A 13,477-nucleotide genomic window follows, 5' to 3' on the forward strand; every position below is an offset into this window, starting at 1 on the left:
TGCCATGAATTGCTGCTCCTCCACCATCTTCTATCTCTGTTAATGGAGTTACAGTTAACCACCTCTATAATAAATTTTGGATCCATTCAGAATATCACACTCTCATATATACATCCAATCAATCATCAGACATAAATCTCAAATCTGGACCCTACACATCAACCCACCTACACTGACATAGATTAGTTCCTTAGGATCTTAAAACACACCTTCTTTTTTCATATCTTGATTTCTCTGGCCTTCCTGGGTCCAGTGTCTTCCCTACTCTGGTTCATGCTGGCTTAACTAAGGCCACTCCTGGGATATAGCCAGAATGCTGATGATCTGGGACCAAAGTTTTTTCAGGCCCAATTGAAGCACAGAGCGATGGACTTAGGGTTCAATGTTCAACATCTTGTTCTGTCACTTATAAGTTGGATAATTTTGAGCAAGTTCCTTAAACTCTAAGCCTGCTTCCTCATCAGCAAAAAGGTAGTACAATAATAATGCTTGCATTATAAGGTTGTTACAAGAACTAAATTATAAGTAAATGTAAGTTAGGTGCCTATCACATAGCAGGCGCTCAATAAATTGTACCCAGTAACAGTAGTAATTGAAATAATAGCAGTACCCAGACTTGCCCCAATTTTCACCAATTTCCAGCCGGGAAAAGGTAGCAGGATTCACCTGAGGGTAATCTTCTCCCTTCTAAAAGTTGTCTATTTGACAATAAAGACAACAATTCTACCTCTAGGGATACTGAGTCACGTTATTTACCTGGCTCTGCAGCACTAAGTATTTAAAGGAAAGTGGACTTATTTTAGGTAAACATTAATTGCCATATCACTCAACTTCCAAAAGTAAGCCTCCAGGGCTTCCCTGGTGGCACAAGTGGTTGAGAATCCGCCTGCCGATGCAGGGGACGCGGGTTCGTGCCCTGGTCCGGGAAGATCCCACATGCCGCGGAGTGGCTGTGCCCGTGAGCCATGGCCACTGAGCCTGTGCGTCCTGAGCCTGTGCTCCGCAACAGGAGAGGCCACAACAGTGAGAGGCCCGTGTACTGCAAAAAAACAACAACAAACAACAACAACAACAAAAAGTAAGCCTCCAAGAGGAAAGGGTAACTTATAAAGAAAGTAGGAGGTAAACAACTGCTTGAACATGAAATACTTTTTAGAACACCATATCTTTATTAATTAAGTGCAAATGGATTAAAAATATCACATTTGTTGTGAATCTAAAGTGGTATGCAGTATTTGCATTCTCTAAAACACATCAATCTCACCCAATATTAATCTAGCCCTTTGGAAAGTGTTAAATCTTTGTGTCTTTCTCCCCCAAATGTTGAAAGAAAAAGTTACCAAAACACAAAAGTAAGCAAGGAAATAAGTATATTTGATAAAAATGCTTTGAAATTCCAATTCAAAAAGATTAATTTTTACTAATATCTCACACTAAGGCTATTAAGCACTTGCTGTGTGGCAGCTCTCATGCTAAGCAATTTAAATGCATATTTCAATTAATCCTCACAACACCCTTGAGAAACAAGTGTTATGCTTATCTCTGCTTTTAAGATGTAGAAATTGAGGCTCCAAGAGATTAGGCAAAATTGTAAAAGCCAGGTCTTGAACCCAGATCAGCAAAATGTCAGCTCTTAATCACTAGAGCCTCTACTAGATGTGATTGTTTTAATTGGATGGAACAGTTATTTTGTACCAACTTCCAGGTAGAAAGGCCAAGTGAGGCTAGTTCTCATCTGTCTATGAAAATTCCCTTGGCCACAGGCTAGTGTTCTTGATTAAACCATGCAGTTGGGGACATCTGCCTTGGTGCCTCCCATACCTCCCCAAGTTCTCTGACCCCTCCCTTTCCCCCTAGGTCAAGTCAGTGAATAAGAAATTTTCCAAATTATTTAAAAATCTGATTCATTTAACCATTTACAACAGTTATAGCAGTTCAAATTGGCTGGGATGGTTGTAGCAGCTTTTGGAGATTTTTGTGCAGTTTAGGTTACTGATATAAAGATATCATTGAATCTAGTTTTAGTTTTTCTGCAGCTGTTTTGCCCCTCCCTTTCATCATGGATAGCTAGAGTTTAATGAATTCTAGATTTTTCAATACTTTGTATATATGACCTTTTAAATTGAGAATTACTTGTGTATTTCAAATTACAACCGTTGCTCATATCTCAAATACCAAGGATTTCAGAACCAAGGTAGAGGGATTTGCTCATCCAACGTATTTTAAATTCAGGTCCTAGTATTTTGTAATTATTTTAATTCAGACTTTTTAAACTAGCTTGATAAAAATGAATATTTTGTATGTGTTTTGGGCAGTGCCAAGAGCTAGGAAGTGTCTGAGATTTCACTCCACTCGTAATCTAAAAACTTAGTCTGACACAGTTTCATGGGTGCCAGTATAAGACACAAGATTCCTAGGTCAGAAGTGAAGTGCAATTTATTACTCAAAGAAACAGCGGCAGCTAGATTATCAGCATTTTTGAGCAGGTTCCTGGAGCCCCAATTCCCACAAGGTGATGGGTAGAGGGCCAGGTGATACCCACACACAGGCAGTGGGTTGTATTACAGGAGAAGAATTCTGAGCTTAGGAACCCAAATCTTTTGAAATGGAAAGTAAACATTCTTGCCCTTTGCTTAGGAGGGAAACACCGTTCACTATACAAATAACCTTGAAAAGACAGTCCAGAACAAAGACAGTCTTGTCTTACAAGATGGTTATCTTGCTTACAAGATGTACAGAAACATGAGAGAGCCTTGGAAAACTGTCTCTCAATAAGCAGATGAAAAGTGCTCAATTTCTGAAATGTGAATCGCCCAAGAAAATGAGGTTCAACTGAGTTAGACTGACAAATCTACTGTAAAATGTCTGTGGTAAAATGGCTGCAGCAAATTAAAAGTGAAACCCAAGCTAAACTATATTAACTGAAATTAAACTTTAGAAAACCTTCAGTGGCTGGTGAACTGTCTCATTCGACACAGATTGCTACAAATTTTATACTAGTAAACAGAAATATTTTTTTGGTGAATCAATTATACTGCAGTTGGCAATTTGTCGTGTTGGCCATTCTACAAGTTGAATTGATTTTTGGCAAATAGATCTTTGTTTGAATTGGCCTGCTTCCTAGGCCTACATTCAAGGTCCTATTCCCTATTGGATCTTAATCACAACTAGCTATAACCTAAGGTGCTAACCAAAAAGAATATAGTTTTTTCCTTTCTTAATAATGTCTGCATTTTAACTGAGAAATTGGCAAGTTTGGCAAATTGACAAAATGACTCTGGCAACTCCCAGAGTAACTAATCTATATGGTCAACTTTTTTAGCTCTTGACGTATGCTGCAGTAGATATTTGGACACATGCTGGCTTCCCAAAATCTCACAAATCAGAACACATGTGTTAATTTTTTTCAACCTGATTGGAATCTCTAATTCATTGACTTTTCCATCTCTTTCCAAAGGCTCCATTCTGTTATTCACTCTTTGTTCAGTTTAGCCCCCTCAGTTCATAATTATATAAATTCTTTTGCAAATTCTCTGATCTCCTTTACTTCTCTCTCCCTTACTCCAAGTGGCCAGTGCTATAAAATCCCAAACACTTGCCTGCTTTGTGCCATGTCCATGCAGCTGAGCTTTACTAGAGAATTACAGCACTGGTTAGTATGCCTATAAATTGGTGAATACCAACCCCAAGTGCACATGTAATAACACCCAGCAGTCTTACCAAAACTCTAAAGCTGTTTTTTTTCCCTAAAGCTGTTTTCCCACTGCCCACAAGGATGTTACACACTTTACCCACTTTTCACATTTCCTACACCTCCTTCTCCTCCCTAAAACGACTGTATTATGATTTTTGTGACCCATAGACACTTTTGCCTTCATGAGACTCTTCCTCTATTAGAAAAATAAACCTAAAAATTATGTTTTACCACTGAGTTGGAATAAAGACAAATATAATCCCAGGTTGATTCATTATTATATATTCATTGTTGCCATAGTCATTTGTTTCCTTCTGATTTCAAAAGAAATTAAAATTAAAACATTTTCGTGGGCCCCTAAAAGTATTGTGGGCCCAGGCAGGCACTGTGACCGCCTCCTATATCTAATGGAGAGGTTAGTCAGTTCTGCTCCCCTGCACCTCTTTATCTGACGGCCTTGCTTTTAACTTTATTTAGAAAATAAGTCAAAGATTCCTCATCTTGCCATGTAGAGCTTGCGAGTGAAAACTGGGTAGGAGATCTGGAATGGGAGTTGTCTCTATACAGCAGGGTTTGTCAACCTTGGCACTGTTGAGAATTTCTGCTGGATGATTCTTTGTTGTGGGGGACTGTAGGATATTTAACAGCATCCATTGTCTCTATCCTCTAAATACCGGTAGCTTCTCCCCAATTATAGCAACAAAAATTTCTTCAGACATTGCCAGAAGTCCCCTGAAAAGCAAAATAGCCCCTAGTTGAGAACCACTACTATACAGGTATTGAAGCCATGGTAGTGGATGAGTTCTCCTTGGAGAAGTATTTAGAATAAGAAGAGGATAATAGTGAATCCTAACATGTGAAGGACTAGCAAAAGAAAAGGAACCACCAGAAAATACTGCCCTGCTCCTAACCTGAGATAGATCTGGTGGATTTAGTTAGAAATTTTCAAATGTCTACAACCTTTTAGTGAACTAGCTGAGCAAGAGATTTGTAGAACCACTTACCTGGGCCTTTTCAAAGATGGGAAAGTCCCCCACCATCAGGATGATTCAATGCATCCCTGTCTAAAGATGAAGAATTGAGATGGACAACCTCTGAGAATTTGCCTCAGCCCCTGAGGTTCTGTGAAATAGTCCTCCTTGTTGTAAACAGGGGCCAGATACTAGAAAGCCATAGAGACTCTTGATTTTTTTAACTGAAGGTCAGATCTGTGACCTCCGTGGGCCATATGGAGTTGTGGCAGATGCAACATTCCTTTCTAAATCCTGTTTCCTCATGGATATTACTCCCCAGTAAACCTTTTGCCCTCCTAACTTTGTTTCAGCATCTGCTTCTCAGAGAATCCAAACTAACACAGGAGTATAGTTTATTTCTTCTTTCCACAAGGTGGAAAATATATAACGTGTATATTATCCTCAGTTCCCACATTAGTTTTGGCCCATAATCCTGTTTATGTACATGAACACATGCTAAAGAGAATGCATACAGGCTACAGCATTTGAATTTAAGAACTGTAGCGAAGTATGCTTTCAAAAGAGAAACTGTAGCCCTTCATTTCCATATTTTACTACTTACCATATTATTTTTTTCTCACCTGAAGGGTGTTTAACCTCACTTCTGTTTGATTCTCCTCATGAGATAACTAAACTCACTGCTGACATTCAAGGAAGACTGTGCTCACAGTGGCTGAACCAGACCCTGTGGTCCCTCGAGGGTCTCCATGCCTATTCACTTGAGTAGGGGTAATTCATCCGTGGTGCCACCGACACGATTGCCTGTGCTTGCTATACTTATATAAGACCCTGTACACCGTGGACAGGGTGGACTCATGAAGCTCGTCTGTGGTCAAAGCTGAAAACTGGCTAAGGCCACAGCAGGGCAATGTACTCTGCTAGGTTTTGCATAGCCAAAAGAGTCTTTCAACAGGTTACCTTTAAATCCTTGAAATACCTGGGAGTCTTGTGGTTACTAATCTTATAGTTAAATACCAACAAATATATGAATCAAATGCACTGCCTCTGGTAAACTGTCTGCCTTGGATTTCATTGGCGTTTGTTTAAATTGTGTTTCAAATGGTGGGCGAGACAATTCTTATGATGTTCAGATGGCCCCATGTTCACACTCTGTATAATCACCTCCCCTTGAGTGCAGGCAGAACTGGTGACTTGCTTCTAACCCACAGAATATTGCAAAGATAATGAGCTCTCTTTCCTGTGATTACTTTCCAATTTATATAGAAGCCTCTGAGCAGACTAGCTCTTCACTCTCCTTTCTTTTGCTTGAAAAAGAAAGCTGCCATGAGTTCTGCAGTCACAATTAAATAACTGCTTCCAACAACCTAAGGGAACCTGGAAGGATGTCCTTCCGCAGTCAAGCCTCTAATGACAACACAGCCTGGCTGACACCTTGATTGTAGCCTTGTGAGACCCTGAGCAGAGGACTCAGATGAGTAGTGACCAGACTCCTGACTTATGGAAGCTGTAAGATAATAACTGCATATTGTTTTAAATTTCTAAATCTGTGGTGGTTTGTTCCACAGCAATAGAAAACTAATACAAACTTTATTTTAAATTATTCTTGCTTTTTTTCTTTCCTACCTCTGTCAGTGCTTATTGGAGGTTGTAAATCTCATTTTTTCTTTGTTTCAGAGTAAGCATTTAACATTTTTATGGAAGGGAATAATATTTTAATACTTTTTTCCCTCAAACTAGTAACAAAGACTGCAAAATATTCAAACCCTTTCTATCATGAAACTCTGTGTTTTAGTCAAGTCCAGAAGCTGATTAATCAGAATAAAGTTGACCTTATTCATATTTCACATTGACATTCAGTTTGGCCTCAATCTCTTAAATGTTTCATTTGCATTCTATGATGAAATACAAAACAAAAAAGAACGCGACCCCTCAAAAATCTAAACAATATAAAACAAGCTTTGCCTAAAGGCTGATTTTAGTTCAAGCCATCAAACATTTGGGTAGTATATTTTCACTGAATTGCCTATTAAATTATATTTCTTAAAGGAAGAGAGGACAATTTAAATGCTTCAAACATTTAAAATGACTATACTAGTGATTATTATGTAAGTAGCTGAGTTTGGTATTTTAGTGATACAGAGAAGAAAATTAACTATGGAGAGAGATGTTTTTGTGCTAGCTTCATGGTTTATATCCCTCAGGGAAGGCTAGTATAAGTTATTTGATATACAAAATCATTTTCTAGAGTGACATTTTGGTATATTTATTTTATTATTCCGGATAATGTATAATAAACACATTTCAGTATTTCTTTACCTAATGTAAAGCCCTTTTTGTCATTTTAAAGGAAAATTATTAGCGAAATTTCATTTGAAAGAGTGAGTATGATCTTCCAGCAAGTAACAGAAAGGGACATGATGGATGATGTAGGTCAAATTAAAGAGGTTTGATATGAATTATAAATGGTTTGCAGCATCTTCATAAGTCTATAAGAGTGAATATCTTACCTCCTTGGTCTGCCTTTTTTCTTTCTTTTTTTCTAAAATAGAAAGTAGATGGTTTACTACATTCACTTAGAGAAAGTATCTCAACATGCCTGTAATTGTAAAATTCCTGGGGAGTGAGTTAGTGTATGTGAGTTAACATTGTCTTTTTATAGCTCTTGAGATGTATTGTTCCTTATAAAGGAAGCATATATACTTTAGAAAGCACTTTTTAAATGAAAGAAAATTGCAAAGAAAATATTCCGTCAAAGAATGGCTTAGAATACAAACTATCTTAGAAAAACTCTACGGTGGTACAGTGGGGCAAGCTGTGAAGAGGCGGAAATGCTGAGAGGTTTGAAGATTTTGGAGAGAATTCAGAAGAGAGAAGATATTAAAGCAAGAGAAGATAGTGCATATGGCTTTTTAAAAACAATTTTTTATTGGAGTATAGTTGATATACAATGTTGTGTTAGTTTCAGGTGTACAGCAAAGTAAACCAGTTATACATATACATATATCCCCTCTTTTGTAGATTCTTTTCCCAGGTAGGCTTTTTTAAAGCTAAAAGAATAAGGATCCCTCCCCTCTCCGAGAAGAAATGAACACACTGTTTCTTGCATGTAGGTCAATCAACTGTATTATCCCTTTCATACGGTCTAGGAATTCCTTCAAAGACCATTTTGGATTTAAAGATACTTTAATAAACACATGTCATAATTTGTGGCCATCCAGAACATTTGAACATCTAAATTTGGTGAATGGCCCACCTTATGAGTCTGGTTTTCCAAACCTAGAATCCAGAAACTCACTCGTCCAGCCTTCCTGGAAGCTAGGGCATAAACACTTCAGCCAATGAATAGACTCAGCCAATGAAGTGCACTCAATGAGATTTCAGTTTAAAAGAGACAAACATGAGGAAGCAGACACGGTGGAGACCATTCTCTGAAGGTGATGGCAGAGGCAATGGCTTTCAGGGACAACGACGACAGCAGTTCAGCTTCCATTGCCCAGGATCAATGGGGCAATCTGTGGTGTCTGCGCCCAGTGACAGCAATGATGGATCCCTTTCTGGATCCCCATCCTGAAGTGCCATTTGAGTGTTGTTCCTGCCCACATATCTTCAAGCCTGGGTCTCTAATCCTCTCCGAGGGTCTATTGAGCCTTCTCAAATCTGTTAGATATGTTTTCTGCTGAACCAGCTATGGTGAGTTCTAATGTTTGTAACCAAGACATCTGAACAGAACAACTCGGAAACCCTGTGTACAAGGGGGCTCATCCACAGAGAGCTTTTCTAAAATGGTTGCAATTTTACTGAATCCAGAGTCAGAAGAAATAGCACCCTAAAGAAGTTCTATGCAACTCAGTAATATACTAAAAAATTGGGAAATTGAAACACCTATAAATGAGCACACTAGGACAAGATAACTAGAATGCTAAATTTTGTTTTATTAGATGGAGGAAAATCTATTTTAAAAAATAATCACATATAATCCAGTGGGAGTAAGAAATGATGGAGGTATAAATAAAACTAAAATCATAGAATGTTGATAATTGCTGAATCGGGGTGGTGGGTATTCTGTTTATGTGCTTGAGATTTTTCTTAATTAAAAATGTAAAAATAAAAAAATTATAAACTAGTGAGTTAACATTAGTTGGAAAAATACATGCCTCCCTATTTATCTTTAAAATAAAGAAGAGAAGCAAGACTAAATATTGTTTAGAAATTTGTATATCAGTGTTTGCCAAGCAATAGAACTAAGTGAGAAAATTTCATAAAAATAAGAGATAAGGACAGACTTATAGTTGATGTGTCTGCTTTTTAGGCCATTTTTGTCCTTGATTTCCCAAGAATAGCTCATTCAGTCAATCCACATATATGTTTATTAGCATCTGCTACATGTTGGCATTGTTCTAGGTACTTGGGATATATCAAGAAATAAAATAAAGATTCTTACCCTTACCTAAACATTTTCCATTATGTATTACACAAAATCTCAATCAAAGCTTTTTATACGTATCTCCAGCCTATAAGCCTAATTACTTAATTTTTAAATTCTAAAACTGTCTCCTATTTCTACAGTTTAGAACCATAAGGTTTTTATAGTTGAAAAGGAGCTTAGATTGCATAAAGTGCTACTGCTCATTTTATTATAATTGATATAAAACTATGTAGAGTCTTTTATAAGTTACAACATGCCTTCCTGAGACCCAGAGAAGGCAAGGTACTTGCCAAGTCTATACCGCCTGTTGGTAGCAGGACAAAGACCTCCCAATAGGCATGTTGGTACTTTTTCTGCTATATCAAAATTTGCCTGCTTAAATTGCAATGGCTGTGGTTGACTGAAGAGATTTTAACCTAAAAATCCTACTATTTATACATCCTAAGCCTGTCTCTTCGTCTTGACTCCACTGCTCTCTGTCCCCCTTCTTCCTCCTCCCTCATAGGCTCTAACCCAAAGCTGCAAGTGACTAAGATACACCTTTCTCTTTGGCACTGACATCCTCATATGCTGCCATTCCTTAACCATTGTTCAGCTAGGCTCCCTTAATTTAGAACCTTTAATCTTCTTTGATAACATCATCTCTTCATTACTCGAAATAACCTGTCTGGGCATTTTTGTCCATTTCCAGTTATTTACACATTTTAGATGTCTAGGTACTCAATAATGAACAAAGAAAGGGGGCCCCAAGGGCTGACAATTCTACTGTTGCATTGAATGACTTCCAGGTTCTCTCCTACTTCATAGCTCCATAGAGTATGTCCCCAACTGATGCAGCCCCTAAGGCCATTCTGTTTCTGTCTTCACTTGCATGTTCATCACATCACTAGTGTCTAAGTTCCCTTAGAAAATATTGGAGGTTCAGGCCTTATCAAAAGTGCTTCCAGCAACCTATATAACTGAATCACATTGCTGTACACCTGAAACTAACAAAACATTCTAAATGAGCTATACTTCAATTTTAAAAACTTTAAAAAATCTGAAAAGTGAAAAAGAAAAAATAAAATAGAGATTATGAGATTTGCTCATAGACACTATCTGAGGTGAGAAAAAAAGAAGGGAGTCAGGTTAGTGCAATTGCATTTCATGTTCAACTTTCTCTCTCTCTCTCTCTCTCTCTCTCTCTCTCTCTCTCTCAATCTCTCTCTCTCTCTCTCAATCTCTCTCTCTCAATCTGAAGTGTTTGGGTTATATCTATTGCTGTGTAACAAACTACACTAAAATATAGTAGTTTAAAAAAATTATTATTATCTCTCATGGTCCTATAGGTTGACTGAGCTCAGTTAGGTGATGTTGCATTCTCTCGGGTGGTTACAGTCAGATGGATGGAGTCATCAGAAGCCTCACCTCAGCTGGATGTCCAAGATGGCTTCCTTAGTCACATGTCTGGCTTATCAGCTGAGATGCCTGAAACAGCTAGGGGCTTATCAGGCATTTCTCTCTCCACACAGCCTCTTCAGGTGGCAGCTTGAGCTTCCTCAAAGCAAAGTGATCTCAGGGTAGTCAGGCTTCTTACGTGACAGCTGTCTTCTCCCAGAGTGAGTGTTCCAGGAGACCCAAGTGGAAGCTGCAAGGCTTTCTTTGGCTTTAAAAGGAAGGGACCACACAAAGGTGTGAATACCAGGAGGTGCAGTTCATTTCAGGGGGGCATCTTTGGTAACTAGTTACCACATGAAGGGAAGTGACATCTGCAGGTAAAAGTCAATTTTGCTGTTAGTCCTCCTGGCTCGCAGGACTCTATTTTTTTAAACAAATAGAATTGCCTAAAATACAGCCCTCATTTTTTGGTTAAGCAGCAGACTCAGAGTTCCTCTTAATTAAACAAAAGAGAAAAAAAACTTTGAACTTAGATGACATATCTTTCTAAACTATAACCTCCTATTTTTGGAGCATGTGATAATAGCTCAGACTTTGTTCTATCGATGGCTGAAGGCTGACTTGCCACCATCCTAGAGCTGACAAGCCAAAACAGGTGAGTCTATCTTGCATGATTCACCTTGGCAGGAGCAATTACTACCCAGTTCTGGGCTGGCAGACTACCTGCTCCCTTTCATACACACAGGTTCACCCACAGCCTGAAGCATACCTTGTATCCTTTCAGAAATGGCGCATCGAACACGTGCAGAGAGACATCCAAACGCTTTTCTTCCCAATAAGAGAGACATTTTGTGAAGTCTTTGGCAGCATGCTGGCTGGCAAAGTCATCTGGCTGGCACACTTCTCCTGCATCAAGTTATGGCACTGCCACCTCTACTCTGGAGAGTTTCGAAATTTCAATTTGCACACCCTGTAAGATGTGAGTCATTGAGCTTGCAAAGGAGGAGGGGGAGGCGGACATCTGCTAGTCATGAGCAGATGACAAACACCCTGCACTGCGAATTTCCATCCTCATTTCACAATATTTAAGTAAACACATTTTGTAACCATTTTTTTCAGAGTTCCTTAGTGCTTAAAATGGAATTTTTTTGGTAAACAATATATAAAAGCCACCTTCTCTCCTCTAAACAATTATATTACCAAAGTGACATCGAAGCCAACCACTGCAGAGTGCTGTCTGTTGAATGACCAGAGCAAAAAGAATACACATCTGAATCGAATAGTTAAGTCTTCTATCATTTCAGACCCACTCAGCTAAGTTTCCTAGTCTGTGAGCTCCATCACGCACAGCTCCATGGTGACCTCTACTGTCTGACTGCAAGAATCCCATCGCAAATAGTTTCCAGATAACATCTATCTCCCATTTCTGTATACTATGTTATGGGGAGGAAGGAAATTGAAGAAGGAAACGATAGATGCTCTTCCCTTAAATTATAAGAGACAGATTACATCCGTAAAATAACTGGGAACTGATGCAAGATCTAATTTTGTATTAGCTTCAAGCTGTGCAACATGGCTCAAAGTGGGACTTCATTTCTTCCCCACTTTTATCTGAAGAAGCTAACAATACCAGGAAAAAAATAGTAAAATGGAAATAGAAAATTCAGATTAGGGTGAAAAGTGAGTGCAAATGTGCTAAACATAAAGGTCAATGTCTAAAGGAGTCTCACATTTGGCTCTGAGAATCCTAAAAGCTAAAAGAAAAAAAAAAGTAAGATGGATCGCCTAGACCTTACTATCATGATGAAGAAAGGCTATCATGTCTCAAGTGGAATCATTTTTCTTGGTGTTAAATTCTGAATGAAATTCCCATGGGGGTTTTGTGGCATATCCCAGGTGGGGCAAGGGCTGGCATGCTCCTTAGAATTTGTACTGCTGCTGCAGGAGCAGATTTAGTAGGGTTGTTTCTTTTAGCTTTTGTGAGAAAGAAAGAGTGTGTCATTGAGAAAATGAAATACATCCTGCTGACAAGCAGAGAAAGTGAGAAACGGACCTGCTGGCAGCCAGGTCTCAACTCGTATAAACAGTGCTGGGACAAGGCCACCCCATGATCATATTTGGAACAAGATAAAGATAAAACCACTTGGTAATCACAAAAAATGACTAAACATCCTCCTTCTCTGACTAACATGAGTGACTGCTGTTCCTTTACCAGTGACAATTCCAGCCTTGCTTATCCTATATGAAAACAATACTTTCAGGGATCATTTCTATAGTTTGTTTGTCCTGTATGAAAACTATTAAGATGCCAAAACATTGAATTGCTCCTGCTCTTGAAATTGTCCAATCTAGAATGTCCCCTTCTTCCCTAATTTCTCTTAGAAATCACTTGGAGTAAACCCAAATTCAGTCAGAGGTCTCTGGCCGCTCCCCCTTTCCAAGACATTCCACGATTCCTCTGGTACATGTTTTTTTTTTTTTTTTTTTTTTTCTGCAATGAGCTCAACAATGACTAGTGTGCTCCTGGAGCTCTTTGGTTGGTGGGCTTTACAAGCATTGACCTACTACACAGTGAAGGTGGTTCTATGAGGGCCTAAGCTAATATAACTGAGTCAGTATTTCTGTTCTCTGCCCTGTATGAGGACAGAGTACGAAGTACCTAATGGAGGAGAGGAATGGTGGTTCCCTTACACAACCTCCTCTAAATGTTCCTTTGCTTGTTGTGGCTTTCAGTATTAGATCACTTGCAGATAGTTGGACATCATACTCTCTCTCTAGACGTCTGGGAGAATGAGCTGGTATTCCATTCCTGGTTGAGAGCAGATCCTTATACTTTGGGTAATCTCTGATGAATCCCTGACCAATGAGGATATTTTCCCATTGTAGCAGATACTCTCACTTTTCTGCCCAAGAGCCCTCTTATCCCTTCTACTTTTCCTATGAACGCCTCTCCCAGCTTCAGTGTCCTTTGGCTTCTAACAGCCCATACCAAACCTGAAGCCACCC

General features: G+C 38.8%; 1 long non-coding RNA gene across 2 annotated transcripts; it reads right to left on the reverse strand.

Moving 5' to 3' along the window:
* Positions 1-7,056: 7,056 nt before the first annotated feature.
* On the reverse strand, positions 7,057-11,382 carry LOC132513678 (uncharacterized). 2 transcript variants are annotated; one of them, XR_009538515.1, is made up of 3 exons: positions 11,241-11,382; positions 10,502-10,739; positions 7,057-7,207 (listed from the first exon to the last, which is right to left on the reverse strand). It is a non-coding gene; the product is annotated as an uncharacterized LOC132513678 (long non-coding RNA). The 2 variants fall into 2 exon arrangements; XR_009538516.1 differs by lacking the exon at positions 7,057-7,207 and having other exon boundaries at positions 10,502-10,842.
* Between the last annotated feature and the right edge of the window lie 2,095 nt (positions 11,383-13,477).

Source organism: Lagenorhynchus albirostris, chromosome X, assembly GCF_949774975.1.
Source record: "Lagenorhynchus albirostris chromosome X, mLagAlb1.1, whole genome shotgun sequence".
NCBI classification, from domain to species: Eukaryota; Metazoa; Chordata; class Mammalia; order Artiodactyla; family Delphinidae; genus Lagenorhynchus; species Lagenorhynchus albirostris.